The 13,118-nt window shown below is 46.6% G+C and overlaps 1 long non-coding RNA gene across 1 annotated transcript; it reads left to right on the top strand.

Annotated features, from left to right (window-relative positions):
- The first annotated feature begins 402 nt into the window (after nucleotides 1-402).
- On the top strand, nucleotides 403-8,185 carry LOC149123574 (uncharacterized). Its single transcript, XR_016216929.1, has 2 exons — nucleotides 403-803; nucleotides 6,618-8,185. It is a non-coding gene; the product is annotated as an uncharacterized LOC149123574 (long non-coding RNA).
- Nucleotides 8,186-13,118: the final 4,933 nt, after the last annotated feature.

The following is a 13,118-nucleotide window of genomic DNA, read 5'->3' as shown; positions in this document are numbered from 1 at the left end:
AGGAAGCTACTAGAAGTCCAAATCATGGATGTGGTAGAGCGAAGTTTTTCCTGGGAAGAGTTGCCAGGCATGGAAGGAAGTCGAAGGAACTGGCTGAGCTTCTTCCAATGACCCATTTGCTACTGTTGAAGGTGCTTAGTGCTTCTCTCCCCTCCTTTGCTTCCTCTCACGCTTGAGGGTATTAGGAAGGGCAAGAGAGATGGAGATGATTCAGCAATTGGAATGGCACTTTGCCTCCGACTGCTGAGCTGGTTAATAGTGTTAATGGAAAGCATTGTGATGGAACGCAGGAGCAGGGCTCCGGCAAGGTCACTTTCCACTAGGGACTGCCAAGGCTGATGTCACCCAGGACTTTCATTTTGTTCTCTCATTTATTTAAAAGCACAGAATGATGGAATCATCCTCCCATGCTTGTTTTGCCAAAGCTTGTTTCTCATCACTCATTCAGGTGGTAGCTTACCGTCACCAAGTCTATTGTATTGGCCAGCTCGGATTTTAGAATGCAAGAGTCCCATCATGGAAGATAATCGTTAGGAGCTTACAGAGTAGCAGGAGATGGGTGAGCGCTTGGGTGGTCTAGGAAGACAGCATGGAAGAGGGGAGCCATGAGGAGAATGGAGAGATTTAGGTAGAGGAAGGGTGCTACAGATGGGGAGACAACCTATAATATAATGATGTAACACACAAGAATGGAAACCAGTGGTACATCCTGGACTCTGAATATCAAGCTGACCTCAAACATTCTCCAGAGCTTTGCCAAGACTCCTGCGTCTCCTGGGTGAAAGGTCTCGCCAGGCTCTCAGGTCAGGATCTTTTGCACGCAATGTCTCTGTTCTGACTCATTTCTAGGGGGCCAAGGAAATGCCTAATTATCAGGGTTGCACCTGTAGTGCTTAACAGTGTGTGGGGGCTGCCGGGCGGGGGCACCTCGGGGGCCCAAAGTCCAAAAGAGCTCAAGCTTCACCTTCACTTAAGAAAAAAAACCCACCCAGAAGTCTGACTGGAAGAGACTTCTACCTTTACCCATGGGAGGGACCAGTGGCGCCAACGCCGATCGATCCGTCAGTAGCAATCCGCATGGCCCTGCGCAGAACGCAGTGTTACATAGTCCGTGAGTCCACAAGCACAATTGGATCCACAAGGCTGTCGCTGGAGGACCCCAGCCGCGGCTGGATTCAGTTTGCATTGGCTGGCCCACCAGATTCTGCTTGGGCTGCTTACCCGGAGGCCACTCCCAGGGCCCAGCACGCGCTTTCCTGTTGGGGCGGGGGCAGCGTAACGTGCCTTCCCTACAGTGTGTGTTTGCGGAGAGAGAAGTCCCTGGTGATCACTTTGGTTCCCGGGGGCAGAGAAGAAAGGAGATGTGTCCACAGGATAAGGGGCGGGGCTTCCTGGGCAGTCTCGGAGTCCCCCTGCCGGCGTCCTGGACCACAGGCTCAGCTTGTTCCAATGGACTTGGGCGCGTCAGGGGTCCACCAGGCTTGTTTGCCGGGTGAATGGAGACCTGCCCGGCTGAAAACCCTGGGACTGGGCTACCAGCTGGCCAGCCTGCTGTCTGGGCTAAAGAGGTTGCAGGCTGAGAGTTTAGAACCCCCCAGTACCTAGCCGCCCCTGGGAACATCCGAGTTCGCCTGGTCAGGCTGCACCAGGGACTTCAGGGCCTCCTTTCAGAAAGGGGGGCAGGCTGTCCTCTGGGCACTTGCTAATGATGGCTAATTTGGCCCTGTGATGGAACAGCTGCGGGAGAGGAGCCCAGGAGTGAGAGCATCAAGTCCGTCATTTTGTGGCACTTAGCCAAGTACCAGGGACAGTCAAGGCTGCGTGTTCCGCAGGCATGAGAAACACGGGCCGTTCCTCTTTGAACCAAAGACTCTCCGTGACACAGCCCCTGCGGAAGGCGTGTGCATAGCAGCGCGTGTTGCCTGTTTAAAATTCACCAAGTGGCCTCACTCCGCTCTTAGGAATGGAATGCTACGTGCGTGTTGGATGAGGTCCATCATCTGTGTTAGAGGTTAGCACCTAGCTGGATGCCAAGAATCCACAGGCACTTCAATGATTCTCCTTCATTGATCTTTCCAGCCCATCAAATGTAACGTCTGGACCAGTGATTCCAAACTTTACTGTGCCTGAGGATTGCTTGGCTGGGAGGCAGGCACTGAGGAGACTTGGGCTGGGGTGAGGTCCAGAACTCAGCGTTAAGTGATGTACCAGAAATAAGATTCGAACCCAGGCTTTGCAGCTCCCAAACCCAAGTCCTACATCGTGGCCCCTGCAAGGTCGGGACTGCGAGCAGGAAACGAGAGAGCTGCCATGAGCTATTGTGTAAGCCGGGACGTTCCGGCTCTGCCACCAAACCTGGGAGCAGTCCTTGATGCCTATCTTCCTCTTACACCCCACATCAGTCCTTAGCAACCCCTGTGACTCCACCTGCAGGAGATATCCTTAATCCCAGCAAGCCTCCGCCTGCGCCGTCACCACAGTCCACCCCTTCACCCCGACCTGGATAACGGCCAGAGCCTCCTGTATGCTCTCCCAGCCCCAACCTTCAGTCTGTGGTCTGCTCTGCACACAGGGACCAGCGTGGCTCTGCTAAAATAGAGGGCCAGCCGGCGCCGCGGCTCACTAGGCTAATCCTCCGCCTTGTGGCGCCGGCACACTGGGTTCTAGTCCCGGTCGGGGCGCCAGATTCTGTCCCAGTTGCCCCTCTTCCAGGCCAGCTCTCTGCTGTGGCCCGGGAAGGCAGTGGAGGATGGCCCAAGTACTTGGGCCCTGCACCCCATGGGAGACCAGGAGAAGTACCTGGCTCCTGCCATCGGATCAGCACCGTGCGCCATTGGAGGGTGAACCAATGGCAAAAGGAAGACCTTTCTCTCTCTCTCCCTCTCTCTCTCTCTTTCTCTCTCTCCTCCCACTCTGCCTGTCAAAATAAAAAAAAAAAAAAATAGAGGGCCAGTCTTTTGTCACTCGTCTGCTCAAACCCACACGATAGCTCACCATTTCTCTGAGTGTGAAAGTCAAGGGCTCTAGTGGCCCTTAGAGCCCTGTGCAATTGACCCCAATTCCTCCACTCCTCTTTCTTCTTTGATCTCACCTTCCTTTCCTCTTTAATCAGACTGCCAACCCTCGGGCACACATGCACCTCAGGGCCTTTGCACTTACTGTATCTGTTCCCCAGGAAACTCTCCCACCCACCAAACTCGTGTGGCTTCCTCCCTCTTGTTCAAGCATCTCCTTCTCAGGGAGGGCCTCCTCAGTCACAGTGTTTGAAATGTACAACACTCTTTACTTCCCCCATCTTTCTACATTTCATATTTGTATATCTGGTATGTATTGATAGGATATAAGAAGGATCTTCAAAAAGCACATGGAAAAAATTATGTGAGTTAAAAAAATTTCCTGCACCAAAAAAAAAAAAAAACAAACAAACCTGTTTTCATTAACTCTTTTTAAAAAAAAAAATTGGGAAGAAGAGAGAAAGACAGAGTGCACTGTCATTTGCTAGTTCACTCCCAAGCTCCACAGCCGTTGGTGTGGACCTGGGACCAAAGCTGGGAGCCAGGAACCCAATCCACGTCTCCTGTAGCGATGGCAGAAACCCAATGACTGAGCCATCACCACTGCCTCCCAGAGTCTGCAGCGCAGGAGCTGGGGCTAGGAAACAGACCCAGGCACTCTGATGTGCACATGGCTGCCCCTGTGTTTAACTGCTAGGCCAGGTGCCAGCTCCCCCATGAACTGTTTGAAGTATTCTCATATCTATATCTAAATCTATATTTATGCATCCTTCCTGGCTTTTTTGAATTGTAGCAAAACGCATATAACATACAATTTTCTGTTTTAACCATTCTAAGTGTACAGTTCAGGATATTAAGTGCATTTACAGTGTCGTACAACCATTACCATCACCCACCTTCAGAACTCATTTTTTATAAAGATTTATTTTATTTGAAAGGTAGAGTGACAGAGAGTGGGAGATACAGAGAGAGATCTTCCATCCACCGGTTCACTTTCAATAACCAGGGCTGGACCAGACTGAAGGCAGAAGCCATGAATGCCATCTGGGTCCCTGATGTGGGTGGCAGGTTCGTGTCCGGCTGCTCCTCTTCCAATCCAGCTCTCTGCTATGACCTGGGAAAGCAGTGGAAGATGGCCCAAGTTGTTGGGCTCCTGCACCCACATGGAGACCCAGAAGCAGCTCCTGGCTTCAGATCGGCACAGCTCTGGCCATGGGGGAGTGAACCAGTGGAAGGAAGACCTCTCTCTCTGTCTCTGCCTCTCTCTAAGATGATTCAGAAGATAACAACGCCATTCATGAGCCAAATGGCCCTATATCTCAGGCACTGTGAGAAAGCCAATAATCGTGAAATATGGGTGGTAGGAGTCGTGCTTAACAGGCGATGAAACTGATTTTAGAGCGCTTAGTCTGCTCAATCCTGATCATATCATCGCTGATGGCAAAACCAGGGTTTATGTGTCTGTGATTTAGGAGTGGGACAGCTAGCTACAGGCCACAGAACAAGTTTGGACAGTTTTGATCAACTTTTCAGTCAATATTTCTATAATTTCAAAGGATTTTAAAACAATACCCCAAAATAAACAATGAAAAAGTATATGTTACAAAGACTATACATGAACTGCAAAGCCTAAAAATATTTACTATCTGACTCATTTCTAAATACAATCTGCTACCTGTTTATCTTCTCTTTTATCGGGGAGGGAAAACCACCCCATAAACAGTTACCTCCTATCCCACCCTCCTGACTCATTAAAACCCTCACATCTCCATGTCGACACATTCCCAACAGATCCGAGGCTCATTTCGATCCCTGGATGACATGCAAGGGTGTTGATCATGGACTTGGTCCAGGGAACCCTGAGGGACCTCCATGCCCTTCCTGAAGATGGAGATTACAGGGTCTCCAGCTTTTGTTTTCTTGTTTTAACTGCCATGGAGGACTCGGGGGTGGGGGGAGGTTCAGGTGTTGGACGTTTCTGGAACCCAGATTGCTAAAGGAGAGACTGGTTTGTAAAATCAGTTTCATGGCTTGAGTGTCATTTTATTTTATTTATTTATTTTTTTTTGCTACCAGATAAACAGACAGGCATTCAAATCACACTCTGTTTCTTTAGGATTGTATTTCTGGCAACACCAACCATCTGGGCTCTAGAACTTGCCTTTGAAGTCACAGGCAATGGTTTCTCTGGGGGCATGGTTGTCCTTTACCTAAAGGAGGGGTGGACAAGGACACATTCTTGGACCTTGATCTAAGCAACTGAGTATTCACTAGGGAGAAGATTAGCAGCAGAGGAAAGGCAAAGCACAGGGGACAGGCAGCACTCGCAAAGACACATAAGGCAAAGTTAAAATAAAAGTTACCACTAACATTCTGTATATCCCAAAACAGATAGAAGAAAGGTTTCGAATACTCTCACCACAAAGAAATCATAAGTGTGCACAGTGATGGATATGTTGATTATCCCATTTTTTTCATTATGAAATGTAACCATGCATTGAATTATCACATTGTATCCCACAAATATGTACAATTAGTACATGTCAATAAAAATTAATTAGGTATACATTTGTATTTCCCAACTGAGCTCCAACTTAGAATGAACCATTATGGATTACTTACATGTTATTTTGCATGAAAAAATTGAAAAGGGCATGAAAGAATAGACAAGGTTGATGAGGGTATTGCAACAAATAAGTAACTGACAGCAACAGAAGCACTAAGTAGTTAGTTCAAGGCCCCAAGTAAAAGTACAAAGACTAAAGTTTTCTTGATTTTCAGGTTAGCACTGTTCATTTACCAGTTCATTTATCAGCTTGTGGGTCAAATCCAGCCCACTGCCTGACCTGTAAATAAAGTTTTATTGGAACCCAGCTATAGCCATTAGTTTACTACTGTCTATGGCTGACTTTATACTCCATCACGTGGTTGAGTAGCTTGACACAGATCATGTGGACATGCAGCCTAAAGTACTTACTTTCTGCCCCTTTACAGCAAATATGTATCAACCCTTGGCTTAGCCCGTTAAAGATAGATTTTATTTTCAGTTCCTCTACTAACTTTATATTTCTGAATACTGTTTTCTTATTTATAAAGCAGAGCTAATAATATTTATGGTTAAGGATCTATTTGGGAAAGTATGTAAAATATCTAGTCCCTTGTGGCAGACAACTGAGGCTCAAATAATGCAAGTGATAGAAACTGGATTTGACTCTTAAGCAAAAAGGGAATACGCTGGCTTCCATGGCTGGGAAGAGAGTGGAGGGCTCAGAGGACCAAAAGAGGAGAAAGGAAACCTGGGTCTCAAGAAGCAGAACTGAGAGTTGGGGCCACAGGGCTTCACCCGCTCTCCTCCCCATCTCCCACTCCCTCTCCTTGACTTCATTTTGCAGACACCCTCATCTCTAATCACAATGTGGCCACCAAGGTCCAGATTCATACCCTCTCAGTGTTGCCACTGGGGTGGGAAGGAGAGCTCTCTTTGCTCCTAGCTTCTAAATATTCCTTTATACCTAACTTGAGTGGTCCAATTTGAGTCACCAATCTCTGATGGCTCACCGTCCACCAAAATTTGTGATTTTTTTTTTCTTTTGAACTATCGAGGTATTTCTGGGAAGCAGCAGCCCGGACACAGACTGCGTTTCCTGACAGCACTTCTAGCCAGATGAAGCCATGTAACTGGTCCTTACCAGAAGAACATGAATGAACTCACTGCGTGTAACTCCTGGCCCATGGGAGGTGATGAAACAGACACACTCTCTCCACCCTCTTGCTCCCCGTCTACCAGCTGGAATTAATGTCACAAGATACCTTGGGAGTGTGTGTGTGTTGAAAGAGCTGCTGACATCTGAAGACTGAATGAGTGTGTGGAGCCAAGCCCCCTTCCCCAAGACGACCTTAATATCTCTGCACTGTTTATGTGAGCAAGAAGCTAACTTCTACTGTGTCTGAGTCATGGTACATTTGGCAGCCTTTTTATGATAGCAACTGATCTGCATTAACCGAAGCAAGCACAGTGATTGGGCAGGCCTGCTCTCAGGGCCATTCTTGTGACGGGACTGCAAGATGAGAAGAGTCTGTCATCAGAAGAAAGAGGTGAGAAAACAGTGTTGGGAATGCAGTAAACAAACAAGGAAACAGCTATTGTGATCCATAATAATGGATAACTATGTTATAGTTTGGTATGGTAGCTAAGATGCTAAGAATCTTCCCTCATACACATTACCTTAATTTGACCCTAAAATCTCAATGAAAACCATCTTATTAGTCTTATAAACTCTCTCAATGTCTTTCCTTCATGGAAGGACAGCCTGAGGTTTGATGAATTTGCTGATCCGATGGCAGGAGCCAGGTACTTATCCTGGTCTCCCATGGGGTGCAGGGCCCAAGTACTCAGGCCATCCTCTACTGCACTCCCTGGCCACAGCAGAGAGCTGGCCTGGAAGAGGGGCAACCGGGACAGAATCCGGTGCCCCGACCGGGACTAGAACCCGGTGTGCCACCCTCTTAATCATTATTTTGGAGCCCATTCTTGCAGAGAGTCCAGTCGAATGGAAGTGAGATTTATGGGAGCAAACCTGAAGAATGTGGCATTGATGTACTCCACTCAGTATTCCACAGGCTATTCATAGGTGGAAAGTTTCGTACTTGCGTCACACACCTCTGAAGCTACCTGCAGCAAATCATGTTTAATGTTGTTCCTGGCTTCTGATGCTGGATGCAAGAAACAGCCTGAATGCTGGACCTCTTAGTGAGGATGCTGCGAAGGACACTGCATGACGGCAGAGACAACCACGCTCTGTCAATCATCCCATGTAGAAACTCCTCAGTATCATGCAAGGTGTGGTCTTCTATCTCCTGAAGAATTGCTAGACATCTGCCTCCGAGGTATTGTTTTATCTGCTTCTGTGGGGCCAAAAATGTTGAATACAGTTTTATGATGTAGAGAAATTATAGTGACTCTCATGGTCAGCACATTTGCAGCTTTATCTATTTTACCCTAATTTTACTGAAATCTTATTTTGGCGTGTAATTTAAATCCTCACTTTATTTTAGACTACAGGAACAACAAGCATTTCTAGATATCTGATGATAATATAAATTCCATCTATGAATGACCAAAAGTTAGATTAATAGAATACAATAAAATACACTTGACAGTGAAATCATTACTCAGCTTACTGTAATCTTTGTCTAATTAGTCAAATGGCTTCTTGGGATTGTTATATATTTCCAAGATGTAATTGTTACCAATGAATATTATCCTAAAATTCCAGATGTCCAGGTGATGATGGCAAGAATGAGTATTTTTACACTGATTCATTCAGTGAAGATGTGAGTACCTTTTCTGTGGCAGGTGATGGAGTTTGTGTCCTGGTGAGGATGTTACAGTTGAACTTTGGCCTCCCCAAATTCATACCCTGAAATCCTAAATCCCAGAACCCCCAAAGATGACCTTTATTGGTATGAGGATATTTACAGGAGTAGTTAAATAAAAATGAATTGATTAGGGGTAGTTTCTAGTCCAACATGACTGATATCCTTATACACGAATCACTGGATTGCAGAAACACACACTCAGAAAAGACAACCTGATGAGACCCAGGAGACGAGGGCCAGGTACAAGGCAAGAAGAAAGGCCTGGGCCAGATCCCCCTCCTACTCCTTAAGGGAACTCATCCCACCAACAACTTCATTTTGGACTTCTGGCTCCCCTGTGAGACAAGACACTCTTGTTTAAGCTGCCCGGTCCGTGGAACTTTGTCATGGCAGCCTGAGCCAACTAATACAAGGCAATATGGGCAATTAGCAAATAAGAAGAATTGCAGTGATTTTAAAAATAAAAATGCTGGAGGAGACATCTAAGATGGCTGAATGCGGAAAATCATGCTGACTTCAGCCACAGACAGATACCAGGAAAAGAGAGCCAGGCTCACGTTCTTCCAGGGGGCTGAGAACAATTTTCACTGGAAAATGGACAGAGTCCATGGAGCAGTGAGGAGGACAAAGCGCAGCTGCTGGCCCCTGTGCTTCCAGCAAATACCGCCTGTTCGCAGCAGGTGCCCAGGAAGCACCATCGTCCCAGCCAGAGCGAGTGGAGGCCTCCACAGCCTATGCCACGGGCAGCGTTGACTGAGGGGGAATTCCACCACGCTCACTGGCTTTGAGTCCAGCCGGGGGAGTTGGCTTGGCTGGGGGCTGAGAACTGCTCTACTCTGTGAAGGGAGACCATGTTGCTCCTTTTCCCTCCCCTCACCAGAGTGCCACCCTGAACTTGCTGAGGTGGAGCTGTAGCCAGTCTGTGCTGTCTCAGGCAATGGTGGGCAGCTTGTGCCCAAGACAGGACAGCCCTGCAGGGTACAAAGCAGACTCTCCGCACCCTAGAAACTGTGAGCACGGATAATGGAGAGGCACGTGGGTGGTGGCTGGGTTCCTGTGCACTAGCTCAGTCTCATTGGCGAAACTCAGAGTTCCCTGCCTGCTAGAGACAGATCTTGCAGAGGGCTCACGGGACACACCACAAAGTGGGTCAGTGTGCATGTGCCTGAGTGAGGTGTGTGTGTGTGTGTGTGTGTGTGTGTGCAGGCACTGTGATTCACTCCATCAGTTGGTTTACCTTGGCACAGACCAAGGCTGGGATTGTGAACACACAAGCCGTCACCAACATCCCTTCCCCTAATGACTGTAGCAAGAGAAGCCACACCACATCCAATTTGGGTGTCGTTGGCCAGAGCTCCCTGGCCCCACCTAGCACAGGCTCCTGGGACTCCAGTGCAAGTCTCAGACACTCCAATGACCCAGAGAGGCACAATTTCAAGAAGCCTTCAATCAAAATAACAATAATAATCCCCCAGAGGAGATAACAACAAGTGATCCACAGATGCATAAAAATCAATATAGAAACAAGAAAGACGAACAAGGCAGGCAATCTGACTCCCTGAAAGAACACAGCACATTAATATTTCACTGTGAAGAAGCGGAGATTGATGAAATGCCTGAAAAGAAATCCAAAAGAATGATTATAAGGTTTACTCGAGAAAACGGAGAGTTACATGAAATAAGGAAATCCATACGTGACATGGGTGAGAAATTCTGCAAAAAGATAAGAAAATCAGACAGAAGTATTGGAAATGAGGTATTCAGTAATTCAGATAAAAATACAGTGGAGGAGTCGGTGCTGTTGTATAGTAGGTGAGGATGCTGCCTGCAATGCTGGCATCCCATATGGGTGCCGCTTTGAGTCCTGGCTGCTCCACTTCTGATCCAGATCTCTGCTATGGCCTGGGAAAGCAGTAGAAGATGGCCCAAGCCCTTGGGCCTGGCCCCTGCACCTGCGTGGGAGATGCGGAAGAAGCTCCTGGCTCCTGCCTTCGGATCAGTGTAGCTCCAGCCGTTGTGGTCATCTGGGGAGTGAACTAACAGATGGGAGACCTCCCCCCCACCTCCCTCCCTCCCTCCCTCCCTCCTCCCCCTCCCCATAACTCTGCCTTTTAAAAAAAATTTTGACAGGTAGAGTTATAGACAATGGGAGAGACAGAGAGAAAGATCTTCCTTCCATTGGTTCACTCCCCAAATGACCACTACGACCAGTGCTGCACCGATCCAAAGCCAGGAGCCAGGAGCTTCTTCCTGTTCTCCCACATAGATGCAGGGGCCTAAGCACTTGGACCATCCTCCACTGCACTTCCAGGACACAGCAGAGAGCTGGACTAGAAGAGGAGCAACGGGGACTAAAACCCAGCGCCCATATGGGATGCTGGTGCCGCAGGCGGAGGATTAACCAAGTGAGCCACGGTGCCGGCCCCAACTCTGCCTTTCAAATAAATAAATAAATATTTTTTAAAGAAAAAATACAATGGAGAGCTTTAACAACAGACCTGGTGAGGCAAAAGAAATAATCTATTTGTTTTTAAAGATTTATTTATTTATTTGAAAGTCAGAGTTACACAGAGAGAGGAGAGGCAGAGAGAGAGAGAGAGAGAGAGAGGGAAGGGAGGGAAGGAGGGAGGGAAGGGTCTTCCATCTGCTGGATCACTCCTCAGATGGCCACAATGGCCAGAACTGTGCCAATCTGAAGCCAGGAGCTTCTTCCAGGTCTCCCAGGTGGGTGCAGGGGCCCAAGGACTTGGGCCACCTTCTACTGCTTTCCCAGGCCATAGCAGAGCTGGATTGGAAGAGGAGCAGCAGGGACTAAAACTGGCACCCATATGGGATGCTGGCGCTTCAGGCCAGGGCATTAACCCACTGTGCCACAGCTCCAGCCCTGAAAGAATCTATGATATAGAGGACAAGTTTTTTTTTTTTTTTTTTTTTTTTAATACTGCACCTAGATGAAGGAGAAAGAGGAGAAAAAGAAGAAGAGGAGATAATAATTGGAAAGACTGAAGGGGACCATGACGGCCAAACAGGGAAAAGATGAGTTGATTTTGAGCATGGGAAGATAACAGAAGAAAAGCAGTGCATTCCCAGGAGAAAAATGGAGGGAAGTTTGTAGGAGAAATTCCACAGAAAGAAGAGAGATGCGTGGAGCAGTGTGGACAATAGAAACATGGCAGATTAGCTTCAAAGGATCTACAATTGCACTCACAGCTGATTTCTCATCAGAAACCCTGCAGGCTAGGAGAGAATGGCCATAGTCCAAGTCCAAAAAGAGAAAAACTATCAATGTAGAATATTGTACTCAGCAAAGCTTTCATTCATAAATTAAGGTTAAATAAAGACCTTGCAAAAACACAAATTGAAAGAATTTGTCACCATTTGTCCAGCCTTACAAATGGTACTTAAGAATGTGGAATGTGTAAACTCAGAAACAGAAAGATAGTCATCATCATGACAGAATGTGAAGGTAGTATAAAGGAAATCCAAAACAAACAATAGGAATATTTATGAAAAAATGGCAGGACCAAGTTGTTACTTTCCAATAATAACCTTGAATATTTAAGGCCTAAATCCTCTAATTAAAAGATATAGACTGGCTGAATAGATTAAAAAACAAGACCCATCTATTTGCTGCCTATAAGAAACACTTTTCACCAATAAAGATAGATGCATACTGAAAGTGAAAAGATGACTTTCTCTCTGTCTCTCTCTCTCTCTCACTGTCCACTCTCCCTGTCAAAAAAAAAAAAAAAAAAAAGAAAGAAAGAAAGAAGAGAAAGAAAAGATGAAGGCTGGCGCCTTGGCTCAATAGGCTAATCCTCTGCCTGTGGTGCTGGCACACCGGGTTCTAGTTCCGGTCAGGGCGCTGGATTCTGTCCCGGTTGCTCCTCTTCCTGTCCAGCTCTCTGCTCTGGCCCGAGAGTGCAGTGGAGGATGGCCCAAATCCTTGGGCCCTACACCTGCATGGGAGACCAGGAGAAGCACCTGGCTCCTGGCTTCAGATCAGCGTGGTGCGCTGGCCGCAGCATGCCAGCCGCAGTGGCCATTGAGGGGTGAATCAATGGAAAAAGGAAGACCTTCCTCTCTGTCTCTCTCTCACTGTCTACTCTGCCTGTCAGAAAATTAAAAATAAAAAAAAGAAAGTGAAAAGATGAAAAAAGATATAACAGGCTAATGGGAAGCAAAAATGAGCAGGTGTAGCCATCCTAATATCAGATAAAATAGACTTTAACACAAGAACTATTCAAAGAGACAAAGAAGGGCATTATGCAATAATTAATAAATCTATTCAACAGGAAGATGTGACTAAAGTGAATGTATATGTACCAAATTCCAGCGTATCTGGCTATATAAAACAAATGTTAAAGGATCAATAGGGAGAAATAGACTCCAAAATACAATAATAAAGGGGGACTTCAATACCCCACTTCAATCAAACTAGACAAATAAAACAAGAAACAATAGAGCTAATCTACACTATGAGCCAAATGGACCTAATTGATATCTATAGAACATTTCACCCACAGTTGCAGAATACACATTCTTTTCATTAGTGCCTGGAAATTTCTCTAGGATGAACCAGTTCATAGGCCATAAAGCAAGTCTCAGAAAATGCAAAAAATTGAAATCATACAGGCATCTTTTCTGACCACAATGGAATTAAGCTAGAAATTAAAAACTCAAGAATCTCGAGAACATCTGCAAACACATGGAGGCTGAACAACA

The sequence above is a fragment of the Oryctolagus cuniculus genome, chromosome 11 (assembly GCF_051225735.1).
Source record: "Oryctolagus cuniculus isolate XC-2025 breed Fujian yellow rabbit chromosome 11, ASM5122573v1, whole genome shotgun sequence".
NCBI lineage: Eukaryota > Metazoa > Chordata > Mammalia > Lagomorpha > Leporidae > Oryctolagus > Oryctolagus cuniculus.
This window is presented reverse-complemented; position numbering and strand designations above follow the sequence as displayed.